Source organism: Psammomys obesus, unplaced genomic scaffold, assembly GCF_907164565.1.
Source record: "Psammomys obesus unplaced genomic scaffold, mPsaObe1.curated_primary_1811, whole genome shotgun sequence".
NCBI classification, from domain to species: domain Eukaryota; kingdom Metazoa; phylum Chordata; class Mammalia; order Rodentia; family Muridae; genus Psammomys; species Psammomys obesus.
In genome coordinates this window covers 21,889,594-21,910,686 of record NW_026596073.1, presented here as the reverse complement: position 1 = coordinate 21,910,686, position 21,093 = coordinate 21,889,594, and the positions used below count along the sequence as shown (strand labels likewise).

General features: G+C 45.4%; 1 protein-coding gene across 6 annotated transcripts in view; it reads left to right on the top strand.

Moving 5' to 3' along the window:
* Positions 1 to 2,913: 2,913 nt before the first annotated feature.
* Fndc3b (fibronectin type III domain containing 3B) overlaps positions 2,914 to 21,093 on the top strand; it is a 296,408-nt gene continuing 278,228 nt past the window's right edge. For 3 of the 6 annotated variants that reach the window (XM_055625922.1, XM_055625916.1, XM_055625921.1), the window contains exon 1: positions 3,043 to 3,151. The gene's annotated coding sequence lies outside the window, so the exon portion shown is untranslated. Of the gene's footprint in view, positions 2,985 to 3,042; positions 3,152 to 3,861; positions 3,933 to 21,093 lie in introns of those variants that run through there. The other 3 variants (XM_055625918.1, XM_055625917.1, XM_055625919.1) reach the window with 3 other exon arrangements.

The window sequence follows — 21,093 nt, the reverse complement described above, 5'->3', positions numbered from 1 at the left end:
GCCTGTTTATGGGGTAGCCTGAGCTATCGTGGGAAGAAGGATGCTAAGGATGGGCAACATTGCGAGAGGCGGTTGTTGTAGAAGCTAAGTAAGCTAGCCACATCCACCTTCGAAAGCTCCCAGGTCCGCTCGCTGCAGACTACTGTGTTGCAAGGCTTCAGTGTCTGCCCTTTTGTTAGTGTTGCCTTCCTTTTGTTACTTTGTAAATCCAGATCACAAAGTCTAACTTTGCTTCCTTTTGCTTTGTGTGAGGTAACCTACACTCTCCAGGAGGAATGTTTCGCAGTCTTTGGAGTCTTTGTACTAAGTTATCATCTTAAATTTGAAGCATATTTTGGATTTAACTAAAACCTAAACTCTTTGGGAGTGAGGTCTTAACTGCAAGCATGGTTTCATAATTTGGGATACAGGACAGCTGGTGGCCCAGATTACTGACACTGGGTAGTGGATATCATCGGTCTAGATTGAGGCCCTTCTTCCCATTTCCGGAAATAGGACTCTGGGCCCAGTCTTCATTTCCCAACTAAGTTCAGAATATGCCTCTCTGACTCAAGCTTTGTTCAATATCCCACTGTGAAAACAATCAACCTTGAAACCCATTTCAATCAGTTCATGCTTCAATAATCCCAATGTTTTCCATTGTATGAAAGCTAAGTCCCTCAGTAGCCAGGAGCCTTGATCAAAAGTCTGTCTTTTTCTTTGAAGCTTCTAATTTTCTCTCTCATTAATACCTCTAGGAGCGACAGCTTCATTCACCTAGTCACTCATTGGTTCATTCCCTCATTCAAGGATGAATTAATACTTATTTCTTGAGTATCAGGTGCTTGCGAGTGTGATTTTAGCAGGAAACAATAGCATAATTTTATAAGAAAATTCAGGCTTAGGGGACTTTGGTATGTGGTTACAACCTCTGCTTCTCCTTAGCCACCGTATTTCCTATGGTTTGCAAGCATTTACTATGTTTCTTTTCTAGTACTGAACAGGTCTCTGAGGTTGGGCTAAGAGGATGACTGAATCACTGAGAGTATTTATATCCGGATAAGCATTTTTAAGTTAATGCGTCATGTATGCATTGACTCTGCTTGAGAGGTGAGATTTGAGACAAGCCCTTTCAGCTGGCCTTGGACTGACCCTCTTCCCTCAGCCTCCAGAGGGCTGAGTAATTAGGAAGATGCCACCACACCTGTCTATGTAAGAAAGAGAAATCCAGGAGGTCTGTGGCAAGAAATAGGTAAAAGTAAGTCTGTCCTCTTAATTTTTCTTGTCTACTCTGATCTTCTTTCCCAAACTTGTCCTTTAATATCCAGGTTTAACCTTTCTTCCTCTGAGGTTTGCACATTTATCCAGTCCTTCAATTCTCCCACACACTTTATAATCAATATATTCAACAAGCAAAAGGGGGATCTATCTTCAAAGGGCAGTTCTAGGTTGATATAGAGAAGAAATGAACATGACTCAGCCAAGTAGAAATGAACAGCTTCTGAGCAGCAGGAGAACTGAATATAGTTATGGAGAAAAGAGTGGAGGCTGGGATGGGGCAAGTGCTTTTGGTTGGGACTCTGGGATGAGCAAGATGGCCTTGGACAAAGAGAAGGAAGAATGCATGTACAGGGTCACAAATGTCATCGGGAGCCCGGGAAGTTAAACTAGGTTGAAAGGCATGGCTGGGGGAAAATGTAGAAGACATTGGCCCAAACTCGGACTGCATAGCCAGAGCCTGAAGCACTGGAACTGAGCTCTGTGGGCACACAGGAAACTACTGCTTTTAAGGCCTGTTTCCTTCCCAGATAGGGTGAAGATCTAGGTTAGAGTAGTACTTTAGAACGATGGCTTCCAGAGTCCTTTGGGGACATGGGCATGAAATGAATCACTTAGGAGAGAAGGTTCAGCTTGTTTGCACTCACTATCTTAAACATAAAAAAGAATTGCAAATCCCACAAGGAAAAGAACTATTCCTTAGGGTTCATACGTTTCCTTGGGTTTTATGAAAGTAGTTTTTCCTTATTTATTTATTTATTTATAGCCAGTGAGAACGATACATCCTCTTTGGTTATTGTAGAACAGATTAATTGTAGGTGCTAGGTGGAGTTATCCAGAACACCTAAGTCATCCGGAAGACTTGCACATCTGAGCTAATGGCCCTGCTTCCAGAAACCCTTTTCTCTTTGTGGGGCGAGATACCGCAGACTTTTACCCTTCCATAGAGCATGTGCAATACGTAAATACATTATGTATTTAATTTCTACACAACTGACCCATAAAATCCAGATAAATGACAAGAGACAGTCGTTAGGGAAAGCAAGACAGCTCAGTGTATAAAGACACATTCTCTCCACGCCTGAGAACCAGAGTTGGATACAGGACTTTCAAGTTTCTTACCCACACAAAAGCCATGGCATGTGTGTACCTGAAGCTACACACGCATTCACACATACAACAGAAATAAAGTATGCACAAACTAATATTAATGAAAACTAAAAGGAACCAGTCTACTCTTTAGGAGTGAAGGCGTTTAGCCGGCACTGAAAGGGAAAACACACATTTAAGTTTTGGCATCATAAAATTCGCTCATGCTTTACTAGCCGAGCGAAGAAAATGCTGTGGGAGTTAAAGGAGTGACAAAATCAGTGAAGGATGCCTCTGGGGATTATGACTGGAAAAGGAAATATGTGTTATAAGTGAAAAATAACAAGTCGGCTTTAATAACTACTGAGCAAATGCTGTATTTATAGTGACGTTTCCGTTATCTGCATGTCCTTCTGAGTTTCCTAGTTCCCCTCAGTTCCGACTAGAGAAGTCTCAGTGAACCGGAGTTCCTAAGTAGCCAGGCTTAGCTTATGGGAAAGGGAGGCCTCGCCAAGGTACTGAGAGCTTGCACTTGTGGCTGCGCGTGTACTGGGAGGCTTACGGCAGTGGGCGGGCCCCGAATCCCCATGTGGTCCGGACATCATTGACATGGCGGAATCCCCCATCAAACCCTCCTGGTAGTTATTTGAGCAGCGGCGGCGGCCCGAGGAGGCGGCAGGGAGAGCAGCGGCGGGAGCGGCGGGAGTAGCGCAGGGGGCGGCGGGGATCCCGCGGGCGGCTAGCTGGGACGGCGTGGGCGACCCGGATCGCGGGCGCCCGGAGCCCCGTTTCAGCCCGAGGGGAGGTAAGGCGTGCGGAGAGCCGCGGGCTGCCGGGGGGACTTGCCACCCGCGGTCGCTCTCGGGTCCCCGCGCTCTGGAGCCCGCGCCGGACACCCGAGTGTGCCCGAGCGCGCTCCCGGCCCCGGAGCGGTCGGGGATGCCCGAGGAAAACTTGGCTGCGGAGTCCCCGGTCGCCCCGAGACCGCTCGGCTCCCCGAAGCTCCCGGGCGGGTAGGGGGGCGGCCCCGCCTGCCCCGCTCGCCGGGGAAGAAAGCGGAGGATGCGGGGCTCGGGGCTCCCCTCCTCCCCGGCCCGTGGCTCCGAGGAATCCGCTCCCCCGCCCAGATCCCCGCGGCAGGACCGCTGCCCGGGAGGGGGAGGGCGCGCGGCCAGGCCGAGGAATCTTCGACGTGTCACTTTGGGAGGCTGTAGATTTCCATATGGTGGAGGGAGGAGGGCGTGCGTGCGCGCGGAGCTGGGAGTCCCGGCCGCCGCTGCCCGCTCGGGGGCTCCGGGCTGCGACCCGGGACCCGGGATGCTCGCGGGGAGGGTCCCTGGGCGCCCGGCCGCCCCCGCCCCCGCCAGGGCCTCTTGGGGACACTCCCCGCCCGCCGCTGGCCACCTCTGCGCGCCACGTCCTCCCTCCCCGTCCTGCCCCCTGGGCTCCCCCCCCCCGGGCTGGGGGCGGGAACCGGCGGCCGCGGCTGGACTCGGCGAGCCAGGCGGCTTGCAGGCTCGGGCGGGGGAGCGGGGCGCGGCGGGAAGCCGAGGACGACCCGGTGCGTGCGGGCCAGCGGAGCGCGGGTCAGTCGGTCAGCCTCGAGGGGCGCCCCTGCCGGGGGTGGGGCGGCTGGGAGACCGGAGCGGGCGGAATCCGCGCCCCGAGGCGGCGGGCGGGCCGGGCGGGCCGCGGGGACCGTCTGGTTCGGATGGCAGGCAGGAACGAGCCGCCGTGGGAAGGGCCTGTCACTCCTCACGGAAAGCGGGGCCCCGGGCCGTGCCCGCCTGCTATCCGCGGCGCCGGGCCGCGAGAGCCCGGGGGACTCTGCGAGCGTCCCGGGAGACCTGGCTAGGCCGCCGGGCGGCGCCGCTGGCCGGGCGCCTTCCCAGAGCGAGCGGCTGGGTTTGGAGATTTTTTCGAATCTCGGCTCACGCCCGGCGATCCCAGACGAAGGAAGCCCTGGCATTTTTATCCAGACAGTGCGGATTGCAGACTTCCTTCAAAGTTACAACTTTTTATTTTCTTTTCTCTCAGGCCCAGCGTTTTCTTTAAACAAAATGTAGAATTTGGCCGCGCTGAGGCTGACGCTGGGGCCAAAAATGCACACGTTTATCTCCATCCCGGCAAGTTCCCCCTCCCCCTCTTCCCTCCCAGGCTTAATCATATTTTGGAACTGGTGAGGGCTTTTGTTGGGTGGGCACCCTTGATTGCTTGTCTGTTTATTTTTAATGTGCAACTAATTTGATTTGAATTTCCTCCAGTTTCCAGGCCTTGCTAGGAAAAGCTAGGGGAGATGGGATAGGCCACTTTTCTTTCTTTTTCTTTTTCTTTTTTTATAAATGTGGCAAGAGGTGGGGCATTGGGAAAGGGGAGGCACCCTGGTTGTGGCAGGGAATCGGTGGGAGCAAACAGATCCGGAAGAAAAGGAAGCTGTTTTGGAATAACATTCTTTTTTAAAACAACAACAACCATAACAACACAGTAAAAAAAAAAAAAAAAAAAAAAAAAAGTGTCAGGTTTTGGGCAAAACTTCCCTGCTTTGTCGAGATTTGAGTCTCTGGCGCTCCCGCACCTCCAGGTTAGGCTGGGACCCTGGGAACTTGAGTTATGCCACAGAGCCCACAGAGCCCACAGCAACTCTGACTGACCTGGTTTTGTGACTTGGGGCTGTTGGTTCACTCCGCGTTAGAGGCTGACCCCGGGAGCAGTAAAGACTGGTTTCAGTAAATTTCCTGGCTCCCTGGGAGCAGCTGTTGAAGAGGGTAACGACTTTGCTGCCTAGGGGAGGGTGTAGTTCCCAACAATTCTCGTTGAGACCCTGGAGAAACACCGGCAGCCCGGCTAACCATGAGGTGTAGCCGAGAGTTATTCCGTAAAAATTTCTGTCCTGATGTGCATTTCAAGCATTTTGTTTTAACTCTTGTGGGAGAAAGCATGCACGTGACAAACTAGTGCTCCTTTAGGAGCTATTAACATTTTGAGGTCTTGTGGGGTGGGGGTTGCAGTGTCTAAGGACAGTATATACAGTTGCAGAAAGACATTCTGGTAGTCTTTTAAGGCCCTATAAAAATAGCTGTTATCAGAACATGGGCTTTGGCAGGGGCATTCTTCTGGGGCGTCCAAGGAATGCTGAGGGTGAGAACCAGGAACCCCACTAGTTGTTTATTCCATGGGCATCAGTGCCCCTTCTGCTCAACTCTTAAAACTTCCGTGATCCAGAGGTCAGGGTTACTGTCATAGAACAAAATATAGACTTGTACCTATTTATCTATCTATCTATCTATCTATCTATCTATCTATTGCCTGTGATGTTTTGAGACAGGCTCTAATTCTGTAGTCCAGTCTGGCCACTCAGAGATGTCCCCCAGCCTTGGCTTCCTAGATGCTAGGTGACAGTTAAACCATGCCTGTTGGAGATTGTACTAGAAGTTTGTTCCTTCTTAGATAAACACTGTTTCTGCCTTGTATACATTATTTGATTATTTCAATTTAAGTTGTATGGTAGATGTACTTTTTACAAGCAAGGACATTTAAGTTCACAGAAATCAAGGTAACCAGCAATTCTGAATAACGTCCAATAAAGTTTCTCCAGGGATCATAACGGTTCTGTCTAGACAGTCATACTGCAGCCAGAGGCACATGTAATCGGGTGTCTGAAATGTGGCAGTGTGACTCAGGAACTGTCTTTTGAATTTTATTTTCTCTAAATTATTTTAAATTTACATGTGCAACACAGAACTTTCAGACTCCCAAGTCTATTGGCACTCAGCTGAGCTGTATTGCTTTTTGAATCACCAAGTTAAGTGTTCTTTCTTAATATCTTAGGTCTTTTTTTTCTTTTTTTTTCTTTTTTGATACTTGGGATTGAACCCAGGGCCTTGTCTTTGCTGGAGCAAATACTCTACCATGGTCTAGACACTCAGCTGAGCTCTTGAATTCATTTTCTAAACAGAATTTAAAGCCTGGGATAGGTGTATGTAGGTCTGCCAGTCCAAAAAGTGGAAAGATAGCTCCTTACATTTCCAAATGCATATCTGTCATCAGTCAAAACTGATGGGCAGGTCTTGAGCTGGTTTAGCTATTTAGGTGGAATGATTGTATATAGGAAATGCTGGCAAACTAGCCAGTACTTATAGGCATTTCACTGTAAGTAGCGTAGCCAGGCATGGTGGCACACACCTGTGATCTTGGCCTTCCAGGAGGCAGAGACAGGAAGATCAGGTGACCTGGCTTACAGAGTAAATTCCTGGTCAGTTTGTCTCCAGAGAGAGAGAAACTCTATCTCACCCCCTTCCTTCCCAAAAGAGTGTAAATACTAGGGAACCAAGATGAAAGCCATTCATAGAGTTGGAAGAAGCAAAACCACACCCCTCATATCCACGTCACCTGCTCCTTGAGTGGTTCTTTTAAGGCGACTTTTCGAGTTACTGTTTATGGAGTTGCAGCAATGGTCTGAAAATTTTAAGTAGTCTTATTGTCAGAATGTAAAATTAAATTATCAAGCAGGGTGTGGTGGTGCATGCCTTGAGGCCTGACACTCAGGAGGCAGAGGCAAGCGGATCTCTGTTAGTTTGAGGCCAGCCTGGTCTACATAGGGTTATCAAATGCTAAATTTATGCACAAATTGTGCTAGACTGAAACAGCAGGAATGAGCAAATGGTTAGAGTTTTGTTTTGTTTTGTTTTAATAAGTGGGCTTAATTTACAACTGCTGCACTTTTGGAGTTTTATTTGGTAAAAGAAATTCCAAAAAGTTCCCGGTCTGAGGAGAGAGAGTGAAAAGCCAAGAGTATTCATCTGATTAGATTCTGTCTGCAGATATTTCAGAACCCAATACTTTCTGTTTTGGTTTTTGTTTTGAGGGGAGGGGTAGAGTGGTGGGCATCCTTATACCTCATAACTTCAGGAAGATAATTTAATGTGTAAGAGTGCCTTATTTGTAAAAAATATATATTGCCCTCAACATATAATATATATATATTATTTATATATACATAAATAATTAGGAGTTGAGGTTTCATTTGTGAATGTGTGCAAGCCAGAATCCTAGTTTGTCACTGCCTGCCTTATTCTCTTGAGATAGGGTTCCTCCCTGACCCTAGAACTAGTTTGGCGGACACCGCTCCCCATCATGCTGTGGTTATAGTAGCTGTGGCAGCACCAGGCTTTTCCGTGGGTCTGGGGATTTAAACTCAAGCCCTCATGCTTCTGGGAAAGCACTCTTATCCACTGAGACTTCTCTTCAGTTCTGTTTGTTTGTATATTTAATCACTGGACTTCAGAAAAATACAAATGGGAAATAATGTCTCTTTATTAGGATTTAAGAGAAGATTTTTTAAAATTATGTGTGTATGTGTGTGGGCATGTGCGTGTGAGTACAGGTGCTCTGGGAGGCCAGATATGTAGGGTCCCCTGCGGCTGGAGTGTCTGCAGGTTGTGAGCTGTGTCATGTCAGTGCCGGGAACTGTACTCTGCCTTTCTGCAGGAGTCATCATGCAAGCTCCTAACTGCTGACATGGCCTTCCCAGACCACGCTTTCTCAGGATTTTTAAGAAACAACTTCCATGTTCAGTATAAAGATGTCTGAGTCTGTATCCATAATTGATACTCCAGAATGCACTGGAATTCCAAGGACTACTGTCAACGAATCAATTTTAAATTGCAGAATTATTGTAGTGTGAATATAAATCACATTGCTTCCAGCTATTGGAAAGTTATAAACTCAACCACAGGCAAGGCATTGGTTAATGGGAACATTCAGACATTTGAATGTCTTGCTCATACCCATTCCTGGCCGTGGGGAGCATTGAACTATTTCCACAGAATCAGGATAGGAACTGTGTTATAAACAGAATTATAGTGTCCTAGGGAGTGTGCCAAATATGAAAACAAGATTGAACCATGATATATTTGTGGTTCAATTTGCTAGGACATCAAGATACGACACAAGTGAGAGACTTACTGTAATCTTAACAGATGCCGAGTGACAGGCAAGAGATTGAGGGCTAAATCTTAGCATCACTTTGGTGTCAGCAAACCTAGTTTGTCAAGGAATCATTTTCCTTTTCACCTATGTGTCTCTGATAAACTTTTGAACCTCCCTTAACCTGGGTTTCCCCATCTTAATATAAGGAGAGAGCAATTCACACGTACCATTTAAAATGCTTATAGACATTAGTCTGAGTCTCTAAAAGGATTTGACAAAGCTTTGTATAAATTCAGTAGTTTATTATATCAGAGTCCAATTGGAGCTGGCCCTGTGGAGTTTGTGTTTTAGAGACGATAGATTTGTGCAGAGACAGTTACAACAATCATTTCATTTACCTTTTGTGGACAGTAAATAAAGCTTTAGGTTGGACTCTTTCTTTATCAACTCCTGATTCCTAATGAAATAGCCATACCCCCAAAGCTGGTCCTGCCCTAAGTCTTCCTCTCTGTGCTGTCTGACAAGTTGGGTTTTGGCTGGATCACCATTGTTGAATTCATGGCCAGGTCAGTGTGGCTTTTTCGGTTCAGGGTCATTATCCAAATGAAGCAGGAAGTGCAGTTTCTGAGAGGAGCTTCCAATACCGAAAGATAGCAAGGCTTTATAGTCCTTGTGTTATCTGAGCCTTTTATTTGAGCTTTCAACACTTGAAGCTGGGAAAAGAGTCATGTTTTCAGTGCAGGCCAATCTTTGCAGCCTCCTCACTGTCCACATTGGAGCCACAGTTGTTTTTCTTCACACTGATGTCAGTGTACCAGAACTGGAGAATGTTTCCTGGTAGAACCCTATTTCCAGGTAAACCTTAGCTCTTTGCTTTCGGGAATACATGTGGGTGGCGGAGCAGCAGCTTTGTTCTTGAGTTTACTTTGATGGTATTTGATTTAGCAAAATGCCCATAAACATACGCTTAGTTTTAGCCTTGAAGCAGGTGGGGTGCTGTGTTTTAGAGAGGTGGGACACGCTTGGATCCTGTTGGCTAGACAAGGGTGGGAGCCACTCAGACTGAGCACAGAAGCACATGGGTGTGTGTGTGTGTGTGTGTGTGTGTGTGTGTGTGTGTGTGTGTGTGCTGGTTTAGGAATACCTGAGCCCTTTTCAAGGTCTAGCCAAGAAAAAAGAAGCCAGTCTGAAGTCCAGGCTCACCTGGGGGACAGTTGTTTGTAGTAGATTTAGTAGCAAGGATCAGTCCTTGGAGACCAGAGGTATGTAGGGCAGGAGTTGCAGACGGGAGGGTGAGGAGCTTTAAAAGTACCGCTTGTCATCCTGTGAGGTCCCGTGGGCACTGATCTGCCAGGGAGGATGTCTTCTCCTGTGAACATAGATCAATCTTTGAATTTCTTTCTTTGAGATGCGCTGGTTTTGCATTCATAAGTTCTTGTATTCTTGGCAATGCTGTCAGTTCCAGCACAGTTCCTAATCGGAACTTCTCCTTTATCTCATGACTGCAGTGTCATTTAACCTCCCTGTGACTTTTACACAACTGATTTTGTGTGTGTGTGTGTGTGTGTGTGTGTGTGTGTGGTGTGTATGTGGGATGTCGGTTGCTGTGAGATGAAGTTTTGGCACCAGTGTTTAAAGTGTCTTGTGTTAAATGACTGTATTTGAGCTGAGAGTGTAATTTTATTTCATACCCTGTTGATGCAGAAGACACTGACATCTAGACTAGGTTCTTTGTTAATGACACGTTCTACTTTCGTTTTTTTTTTTTTTGTTTTGTTTTGTTTTGTTTTTTAATAAAGGCGAAGCATTTTTCTTTTCACATGCAGAACTGCTTGGCTCATATTTTTAGAAAATGTGGAGAACAGTCTCCCTCCAACTCCTGGAGCAGGCTGGCGGTCACTCAGCTCTTCTCTCCCTTTCAAAATTTGAAAAATAATAAAACCGGAGTCCCTTCAGTTTTCTGACTTTAGGGACTTGCGAGGTGACTCAGTCAGGGGCTTGTGGTGTGAGCTGGCGCACCTGAGTTCCAAACCCCAGCACCACCTGAAGAGCTGCAGCTGCTGTCTGGAGCATCCCAGCGCAGCTCACCCAGGGAAGCTGAATCCACAAGCTCCAGCTTCAGTGTGAGCCCCTGTCTCAAGAAATAAAGTGGAGAGTGACTGAAGAAGACACCCAGTGTAGACCTCTGCGCAACCCCCGCCCCCAACTCTTACACAGTAAAACCCTAGGAAACAAACACGTAGTTTATCTATCAGGAGGCTGGCTTCTCCACATTCTGGGAAAGAGATCTTTGTTAGAGGTACCTTCATTGTGCATTATCTGGCTGTAGCTAATTAAAAATTTTCACTATCCAGGCAAAGCTAGAATGACGGTTGACCTCCTTTTTCTGATGAAGAAGTTTTAGGGTCATTAAAAGGGCTCATCAGGTAAAGACACTTGCTGCCAATCCCGATGACCTGAATTTTAACCCCTGCATGGTGGAAGGTGAGAATGGACTCCTGTTATGTTGTCCTCTGACCTTCAAAGATGCCGTGACACATGCAAGTTCTCCCCTCAAGTAAATAATGTTTTTTAAAAAAAGGTTTTAGTGTAAATATCAAAAGTTTAAATACATCACTGGGGAAATATTTATCTAATTAAGAGAACAAACCATTTTAGCATGATGGGAAAACTAGTGTCCTTAAGGACAGCTGGAGATTGCAGCATGGACCGAGAATGACTTACTGTTGGGACCCTAGAAAGTCAGTGCTCACTGTGGATGCCACAACACAGGTGTTTCCTTCTCCGTGCTCTCATAGGCGCTTGAACCAGTACCCTGGCAACAGCTGTGGTTGTATTTACTTGCGGAGAAAACCAGAGCAGTGAGCAGGCACATTCCCTGCCCCTCCCAAGCAGAGCACATGTTCATGTGTGAGACCAGACTACAAATTTGTGCAGTTGGTTCTTCCATCTTTACATGGGTTCTGGGGACTGAACTCAGGTCACCAGACATGCATGGCAAGCACCTTTCCAGGCCTGGGCCATCCTGTTGGCCCCTAAAGGATGGTATTGGATGGTGTTTTGGTTTTTTGTTTTGTGAGGTAGGGTCTCCTTTAGCCTAGTCTGACCTCCATCACTATGTGCGGCAGATGCCTTGAATGTCTGTTTCTCCTGCCTGTACCTCCCAAGTGCTGAGACTGAGGACTGGGGCAGAGTGCTGAATGACAGGTGGGTGCTAAGCACACAGTCAACCCACTAAGCTGTGTCTCTGACTGTTGCTTTCAGTTGCCCCGCTGCTCCTACCTCTGCCTTTGGACCTCGTTGTAGGAATTCATGATTTAAATATTTATATAGGGTAGGTACACATTCCTTTCCTATTTATACTGAAGGAAGACCTTCTTGGTGACTGGAGGAACTTACCAGAAATAGTAAGTATCTTTAAACACATCTGTGATAACTAATCTTGGTTGTCAACTTGACACACCTGGGAAGATGAGCCTCAGTTGAAGAACTGCTTCCATCTAATGGCTTGTGGGCATGTCTGCAAGACATTTCCTTGATTGGTAATTGATGTAGGAGGGCCCAGCCCACTGTGGGTGGTACCATTCCCTAGGCTTGTGGTCCTGGCCTGTATAAGAAAGGTAGCTGAGCATAAGCCTGGAAGCAAGCCAGTGAACAACAGTCCTGCGAGTTTCAGTTCCTGCTTTGGCTTCTTTCACAATAGACTGTAACCTGCAAGTTAAATCATCCCTTTCCTCCATAAGTTGGCTTTAGTCAGTGTTTTATCATAGTAACAAAAAACCCGTTGCTTAAGCATGAAGGTTTTTTTTTTTTAAGAACATGACTACTGTGGAACTAGATTCATCAACTTAATATATTTATTTTCTGGGAATGGTAGTACATGCCTTTAGACCCAGCACTCAGGAGAATCTCTGAGTTTGAGGCTAGCCTGTTTACTGAGTTAGCTCCAGGACAGCCAGGGCTACACAGAGATATCTGTCTCAAAAAAACAAAAGCAAAAACTTACTGGTTTATTGTGTATTTAATTACTGAATTAACTACTGAATTAACTATTACTGTCTACCTGTGCATGGCCATGACGTCATACACTGGGATATGAGAAACCTACTAGTGACCACACTCCTACAGAAATCTGACTTCTGGCAGCCACCAGCTGCCAACAGCTCCTCCGTTAGAGGTGAAGTCTCATGAGATTTGCTGACTTTTTTGCAGTAGTGTGAAACCTTTAATGTCTTTTTTAGGATCTATGCTCCATCTTCTCTCATGTTTTAAGAGGTTTTCTGGGGGTTCCTAGAGGGCATGTAAGAGTGTATAAGGCCCTTGGTTTGAATTCTCTTGCACAGCACTTAATAATAGATAGAAATTAAAGCCAATAGGTATCTTTTATTGTTTAAATCAGTTGGGGAAAATAATGAAAATGATAAATTGCTGTCTTTTTTTTTTCTATTTTATGTTTTCTTATCTCGCGGAAAAAGAATTCTGTTTTATAGTAACATTCTGGATTATTGAATTGGAAAATGATTTAAAATACATTGAATTGGAACACTTGTGTGTTGCTTATTGGGCATGTAAAATGGTATATTTTCTGTGGAAAAGTTTTGAAGTCCATGAAAATATTCAACCAGAATTAACCATATTGCCAGCAACTTCATTCTGAAGTTCTGATCCAGAAAAAAGTAGGGGCTCAGATATTCTTAAGCCATGGTTTATAATAGCATTATTCGCAGCAGGGCAGAAGTGGAAATAATCCATGTCCACCTACAGATGAATGAGTAAACCAAATATGTTACTTTCCATGAATATTCAGCTAAGAGAAGGCGTGACCTTCTCTCTGTAACCTTGGAACACAGAAGCATAATGTAGCAGTCGCTGAGATAAAGTGTCTGAGGAAAAGCCACTCAGGGAATAAGGAATTTATGTTTGCTTCTGAGCCCAGAGGGATGAAAGTCCATCGAGGTGGGGAAGTTGTGGCCACAGGCTGCAGAGAGAAGCTGGTGGATCACGTTTTCATCCGTACAGAGGAAGCAAAGGAGAGAAGGGAGGAGAGAGAGCGAAGAGTAGGAGAGAGGAGAGAACAGGAAGTGGGCAAGGCCACAAACCTTCAAAGCCTGCTTCTAGTGACATACTTCTTGTAGCAAGGCTCCGCCACCTAAATGTTCCATAACCTTCCCGAACATCATCACCAACTGGGGATAAAGTATTCAAATATGTGAGTCTCTGGGGGGAGGTTTCTGTTCAAGCAACCATCAGTAAGTATCAAGTATAAAATAACTTGTATGAGGTGCCAAGAATCAGTAACTTTGTAGAGATAAAGTAGCAGCGGGTTGGGGGGAGATAGTATTGGATGGATAGAGAGTCCGTGTTTGGAATGGTGAAAAACTAAAAATAAATAGTGGTGACGGCACAGGCGAAGGTGATTAATCCTCATTTAGAAAGACAAATGGGATGTGCATTGAACTTATGACAGGAGTCTATCACAAAAGGCATCTGAAAGACTCTACCTAGCAGTGTTTCAAAGCAGACACTAAGACTCATAACCAAACCCTCGGCAGAGTGCAGGGAATCATATGAAAGAAGGGAAGTTAGTATGATATGGAAAGGATAGGAGCTCCACAAGGACCAAATATATCTGGGCACAGGGTCTTTTCTGAGACTGACACTCAACCAAGGACCATCTATGGATATAACCTAGAACTTCTGCTCGGATGTGGCCTGTGGTAGCTCAGTAACCAAGTAGTTTTCCAAAGTAAGGGGAACACGGACTATTTCTAATAGGATCTCAAGGGCAGGCTGTTTGACCCCCACCCCAGGGGAGGAGCAGTCTGTTAGGCCACAGAGGAGGACTTTGCAGCCAGCCCTGAAGATACCTGATAAAACAGGGTCAGATGAAAGGGGAGGAGGTCCTCCCCTATCAGGGGACTTGGAAAGGGGCAGGGAGGAGACCAGGGAGGGAGTGTGGGGTTGGGGAGGGAATGAGGGAGCGGGATACAGCTGGGACACAGAGTTAACAAAATGTAACTAAAAAGAAAAAAAAAAAAATAAATTAATTAATTAAATTAAATAAAAAATAAAAAACAACTAAATAAAAAAAAATAGTGGTGACGGTTGCACAGCCGTTGAGAATGTATGTAACCCAATGAAATTGCATGCTTAAAAATTATTGAAATGTGACCTCGTTACTGTAGTTTGTGAAGATTTAGAAAATTATGAGAAAAACTGAAGGTGTAATCTGGTATGGGACTCTTCTTTCATTTACGTAGCACAGGCTGGCCCCTAGGTCTCTGTGTAGCTCAGGTGGGGGCTGACCTTCTGCTCCTCCTGCTTGTAGGCTTTCTGGGCATCACATGTTTTCTGCGGTGCTGGGGGTCAAACCCAGAGCTTTCTGCATGCCAGGCTAGCTCTACCAGCCGAACATTCCCAGTTCCCTTTCCCTGCTTCAGAGGTGTGTTTTCTCACATTTAATAGGTTTCAGGTGAAGAGGAAACAGGATAAAAGTTGTAGCTCTCTGAAGGCGGTCTTAGTACTTCCAGGATCCAGGTAGCCTGTTTGCGTATATGGCCGTGTAAGACCACAGATGAACCTCCCCGACATGCATGGTGAACCTCAGAAAAGTCAGAACTAGATGCACTGTTACGATCTTGAACCTTTCACGCTCCGTTTGAACACGTTGGTGTTTCCGTCTAAGGGAAATGAGCTCAGGAACACAGTAGTCATGTTAGAGATAGTCACTTACGTGATGGGATAAGACACCCGAACTAGGTTACACATCTGACGCTGAAACTGACATACAAAATGCCAGTGGAAAGCCTTACACTCACATACAGATACACGGTAGGGAAAACCAGAACCCACTCGCTGCCTCACAGGACATTTTCCATCTATTCCCGAGTCTTGGGAAACAGTGAACTCAAGGGTGTGACAGTAGTCTGCGTGTGTATTCTGTAAGTGGCTATATTTTGTTTTGACTATAACCACGTGTAGCTATACATTGTGTATTCTATGTATACAGCACATAAATATTACCATATATGTAAGTTGCTTGGCAAAACGCCACCATGTGAGTGTTTATACCGTGGCTGGCCATTTTTGTGACCTTTATTCCCAAGAGGAAAGCTAATTCCCAAGCAATAGGAAAAGATGCTAGAGTCATGGTCTCCTCTCAAGGACGAGTGTGAAGAACAGCCACGCTGCTGACGGGATACTAAGGGGAAAAAATTGCCCCGTTCATGGCCGGTCACAAGTGTGTTCCAGCGCATCATCTTAAAAACTTTGTCATTGTTGTTGGGAGTGTCTCATTGTCTCCCTGGACTGTAGGGATAGCTGCTGATCTAAATTAGGTTTCCCCTTCCCTTCCCCTCCTTTCCTCCCTTCTTTTCTTGGTGGTGCTGAGATGGTGTCCAGGACCTGTGTGCCATGAGCAAGCATGTGACCAGTGTGCTATAGCCTGACTCAAGGGCTGTGTGCAGATAGCTGGATTCCCAGGCTGAGTTTGAGCTGGCTACCACTCATCAAGCACTCGGGGAAAAGTCTTGTTATAGACATTTTGAGTTCCTATTGTTGTATTGAGGTGTTGTTTTTTTTTTTCTTCACTCGGGGTAATAAATACCTAAACAAATTAAAGACAGTTACCTTTTATGCAAACCTAGATTTTCATCTATTGCTATTGCTATTTTAGAGAAATTAAAGTTCTCCTGGAGTTCTGTGGATTTTCCCACCCACTCAAGATTGCTGATTTAGGAAATTTCTGTTCACTAAAAATGTGGCCTTTGATTATTTAGGTTTTGCTTGTTATTGTAGCCAATTCAGAAAATGTAATCATAACCATATCTACGTATTATTGTTATATATATTTTAAATCAAGGTTTGTCATATGGCCTGGGATGACCATAACTTGCTTTATAGCCTGGGGTAATTTCTGACTCTTGGTGCCCCTGCCTCAGGTGCCCCCTTCAGCCTCCGAGTGCTGGGATTACAGGCGTGTAATCCCACCAAAGCCACCATCCTAGTGGTGTGTGTTTATGTTCCCAAGTAGCTGAATATAGAGGCCAAGCAAAACTGAATGCCTCTTATGTGCTTAACTTGTCTATTGCTCAGGAACCTATGATTTATTTATTTTTTGATACAATAATAATATTCTGGGGCTCTCCAAAGATGAGTTTTGTTTTGTTTTTTCCTGGATTGTTTTTTGTAATACCTATTTAAGTTTAGGATGAGAGAATGTGGAGGACAGAAGTAGGCTTTACAGAAGGCACTCTGTTAGACACTGAGTGTGGGGGATGTGGAAGATGTGAGGCAGTGGCTTAAAGATCTGATGGCAGAACAGTACAGCACACAGACGTGTTGCATGCTACCCCAGAGAGCTGCTTCTCGCTTGTGAAGTTCATCTCGGTGGCTTTGAGTTAAACTACTTTGTGGAGTGAGATGCTGTCCCTCTAATTTGCACCTGGAAAAGCAAACACTTTCCGGTTACTGACCTGTCTCTGTTTTCACAGTGAACTGTGTGTTGGTGTCTGTTATACCAAAGCAGCCACAGGTCTGGGACATACAGGGGTCCTTATTGCTGGAGAGAGGCTCCTGCAGTTAATTAAAGGTGACCTCAAGATTTGAAGGAGCCCGGAGGCTGCACCTTCCTGGACAGCCAAGGCTAACCCTGGTTAGCTGGCACCCCTAAATGCTTCCTTTGTTAGAAGTCACTTAGCTTCCTAGTCTGTCTTCAGAAAGTATGTTTCTCAGGAGGTGAGTTAAGGACAAGGATCTGAAGTGAGGCCTCACTGGTTTCCATCCTCGTGAAATTTGTGTGGACAAGGGGAGCATGTGAAGATGTTCCAAGCGACTACCACCCAAGGACATTTTCGTGCTCTTCACAGAAAGGCGGCGATGGTGGAAAACGACATTGGTGCTGTCTCCTTAGACTGGTGAGAATGGTTTGAATCACCTGCGTGGCTGTGTGCGCTGAAGCAGGCGGCGCGCCACAGAAGTGGCCCCTAAAGCTGTGCTGCTTTTGTGGCCCCTCCTCAGAGGGCCCTCATCCCAGCTGCCAAGGCTGCCTGGTTGGCGGTGTGTCCTTCATGACATCAGGAAGAGAAGTTAATGTGTAAGAGCGATTAATGTGTGAAAGGTACTTTCCCCACAACATATAAAGAAAACAAATATCTTTTACCTTTAGGAGTTGAGGGTTTCACTTGTGAATGTGTGTGTACACATGTATCTTCAGGTGTGCACGCCAGAATCCTAGTCTGTCACTGCCTGCCTTATTCTCTTAAGACAGGGTCTCTTCCTGACCCAGAACTGGTTTGGCAGCCACAGGCCCCAACAGTCCTGTCCTATTTCCCATCGTGCTGTGGTTATAGGAACATGTGGTGGCAACCAGGCTTTTCCGTGGGTTTGGGGATTTGAACTCAAGCCTTCAACACCAATGGGAAAGCACTCTTGCCGACCGGGGCTTCTCTCCAGTTCTGTTTGTTTGTATATTTAGTCATGGGACTTGTTCTTCAAGCACTTTACCACTATCACCTACAAGTGGAGATTTGATTAACTAGCTTTGGATAAGGAACACCAAATTTGCTCGTGCACCTGACCCCTCCCCCCTCAACACACACACACACCTTGTTTTGAGCCAGGCAGGCTATGCCCCTGCAGCTCACTGCATAGACCAGGCTGCCCTCCAGGGTGTGGTGAACCTCTTGACTCTCCAGTGCTGAGGCTGCAGGTATACACCACACTCATATTTGAGGAAATGGTGAAATCATAGTCTTTTAGGAAGTAAGTCCATTCTCGGAAAATTTTTTTAAATGACAGGTTTTGCGATGATGGTGGAAGAAATATATGAACAAGTTTTGAAGCTTACATTTTATTTTAAATTGCCATAACATTTCATCATTATTGAAGAGACAGTTCTTTACAGATTTATTTGATTTTTGGACATAATTTTAACATACTCGGCTACTCATCTCGTGTTCTTAGATATTTGCACCTATGGATACTTGAGAAATCTTAGAATGCAACTGCCTTAGCTCTTCTCTCATTTGCTCTTTAGATTCGAGGTCAACATGGAAACCATGGTGCTTTTTATTTATGTATGACCTTCTAATTCTTTTAAATTACTCCGTGCTTCTTAAGAGCTGATTTAAGGGCTGGAGAGGTGACTCGGCAGTTAGGAGCACTGGATGCTTTTCCAAAGGACCCAGGTTCTAGTCCACATGGTACAACTATCTGTGTACCTCCAGTTCCAAGGAACCTGATGCTTTCACACAGACTTACATGCAGGCAAAACACCAATGCACATGAAATAAAAACAAATAAGTTTAAAAAAAAATGCCTACTTAAATCCCCTAGGACACAGCACGTAGTTAAGAAGGAGCATCTCCAATATGGATTCTTCTAGCTTCCCTTCTGTTATTATAATTTTGGGTCCCAAGTGTTTGCCATTCATTTCCGTGTTTTGCAAGTTTGTCTTTTCTAATTTGAGGAGCTGGGCTAGTGGGCACGGCCACGTGGGTAGGCGGGCACTGGCGGAAGGATGGTACCAAGGTGAGCGAGTTTGTTTCTATTGCGCTTCAAGTGGGATGACGAAGTTTTCCATTCACTGAGTCATGGGACAGTTTGGTAGAGTGACAGTTCTGCCCTCCTGTGAGAGGAGGATTAGTGAAGAACTCTCTCTTTCCTTAAAACAAAACAGTGAAACCAACTGAGGTATTTGTGTATCTTAATAATACTTTACATTTCTAGCCAAGAAGTGTCTTTTATTACATTTTCAAGAAATCACACCTAATAAATACATATTTTTTTCATAAAGAAAAACATAGGATGATTTTCTAGAGAGTTAAACTGTAGGATATGTTAGATTTAAAGGGAACATCATCTTAGGGAAATCCTTTCTTTGGCATTCCTGAGCTCTAGTACATAAATAATAGATGATTATCACATAGTTTTCATACTTGGGGGCCATGTGAAATTACTCACTTAGCTTGGAATTCATGCTTTGGGAAGAAGAGAAACCCTAACTTCGATGATTTGTAGTTGGTGGCTGAGCTTGAGTTCCCTGGAGGGCTTGGGCTTGAGGTCCTGTTTTGTCCAGCCTGTGTCTTGTCTGTCAGGAAAACTCCTTAGGACTGTCACCTGCTCAGAAAGTAATGGCTGCCATCTTATGTTTATTGCTATACTCAGTCGGGGCACCTCCGCGATTGGTGTGGTGCATCTCACGGTGGGATAATAGCTCTTACACAGCTTAGTTGTTTTGAAGGCCTGGGCATCAGCCTGCCTCTGTCCCCTGTTGAACAGACTGCACTCTCACTCCTGAGCCGTTTGTGTTAGTGAGGTAATGGGGCTCGGCGAAGCAGAGCACATGGGATGCACTTTTAGCACAGGTGGGATAGATGGGGAGGGCGTTTCTGAAGACCAGGTGTTGCCTAGGATGGCCAGCTTGATGGCTAGCATCTTTCTTCTCCAGCCTCTGTGGAGAGAGGTTGTTCCTTTTAAAGCAGATATCTGCCTCCTCTCCTCAGTCTAGGATCAAAAGAAGTTTAAGGGAGAAGCCCTCTCTTGACTACAACCTTTCTCCCTTTTTGTGGATGTCTTTTCATTTTTAAAGTCAGATCTAGCCTCAGCATGAGTGGGTGAAACCATGGGGATCCCAGGACCAGGCTTTCATTTCTGAGTCAGCACCTCACACACTTTCTCTCTTTCTCTAGGCATCAGGATACCTTGGCAAGGAACAGTAAGGACCCGGAAGTAACTTTGCCATCACTTTTTTGTTGTTGTTTTTGTATATATGGATGTCCTTTTTATTAAAGTGACCCAGAGGGCCTGCAAAATGGCTCAGCAGGTAAAAGGTACTCTCGGCACAGGCCTGGCAACCTAAGTTCACCCCCAGATGTACAGGAGAACCGAATCTACCAGGCTGTCACCTGACTGTCACAGGTGCATGTACACACACACACACACACACACACACACACACACACACACACACACACGGTGATAATAAAATAAACAACACAGAATGTGCTGGTGGCTAGAGTAGCTTTGGGCTTCAGGACTGCCTAATCCTCACTGACCTCCTGTGAATGAGAAACTTTGCTTCACAGAAGTAAAAGGAAAACAGCACTAAGTTCCAGCCAGCTGTTTACTGGCCGCTTCTTCTGTAGACATAAACAGATTTGACTGGAAAGCATGATAGGGCTTGGAGTCTGTCTTCCTTCAGGAGGGTGAGTGAGCTAGTGTTAGGCCTTCATGCTGGGGAAATAATAACATCCCATTTTTCCTTTTTTTAAAGCCAGGCAGTCGTTCAGCCAAACTGATGAAAACAAAAGGTCAGTTTCTCCTGAGCCCCACGTTAGTGCAAGCCTGGGGCCATGTTAATAATGGCAATCCCATTATTTTCTTACAGTAGGCAGGAAGTGCTGTCTACACCCATTAGCTTGTTTGAGTGGCCCCTGACTGGAAGTGAAGAAAATTTAATTTTCTGACTTGGAAGGAGGAAGGAAAAAAAACAAAACAAAACAACAAAACTCAACAGTGGACTACAGAAACTCAACTGTTAGAGTAAGAAGAGTCATTTTAGAAACTTTAAAGTTTTTACTTTTAATTATTGGGACATTTGGTCCTTACCCACATGGAAATCATGAACAGGTTTATGTGCAAGTTAGGTGTGTAGACAGCTTTTCTAATGTACGTCAGAAATGACCTGATGATGGCCACTGGCTTTCTTTTCTTTTCTCTCTTCTTCTCTTCTCTCTCTTCTCTTCTCTTCTCTTCTCTTCTCTTCTCTTCTCTTCTCTTCTCTTCTCTTCTCTTCTCTTCTCTTCTCTTCTCTTCTCT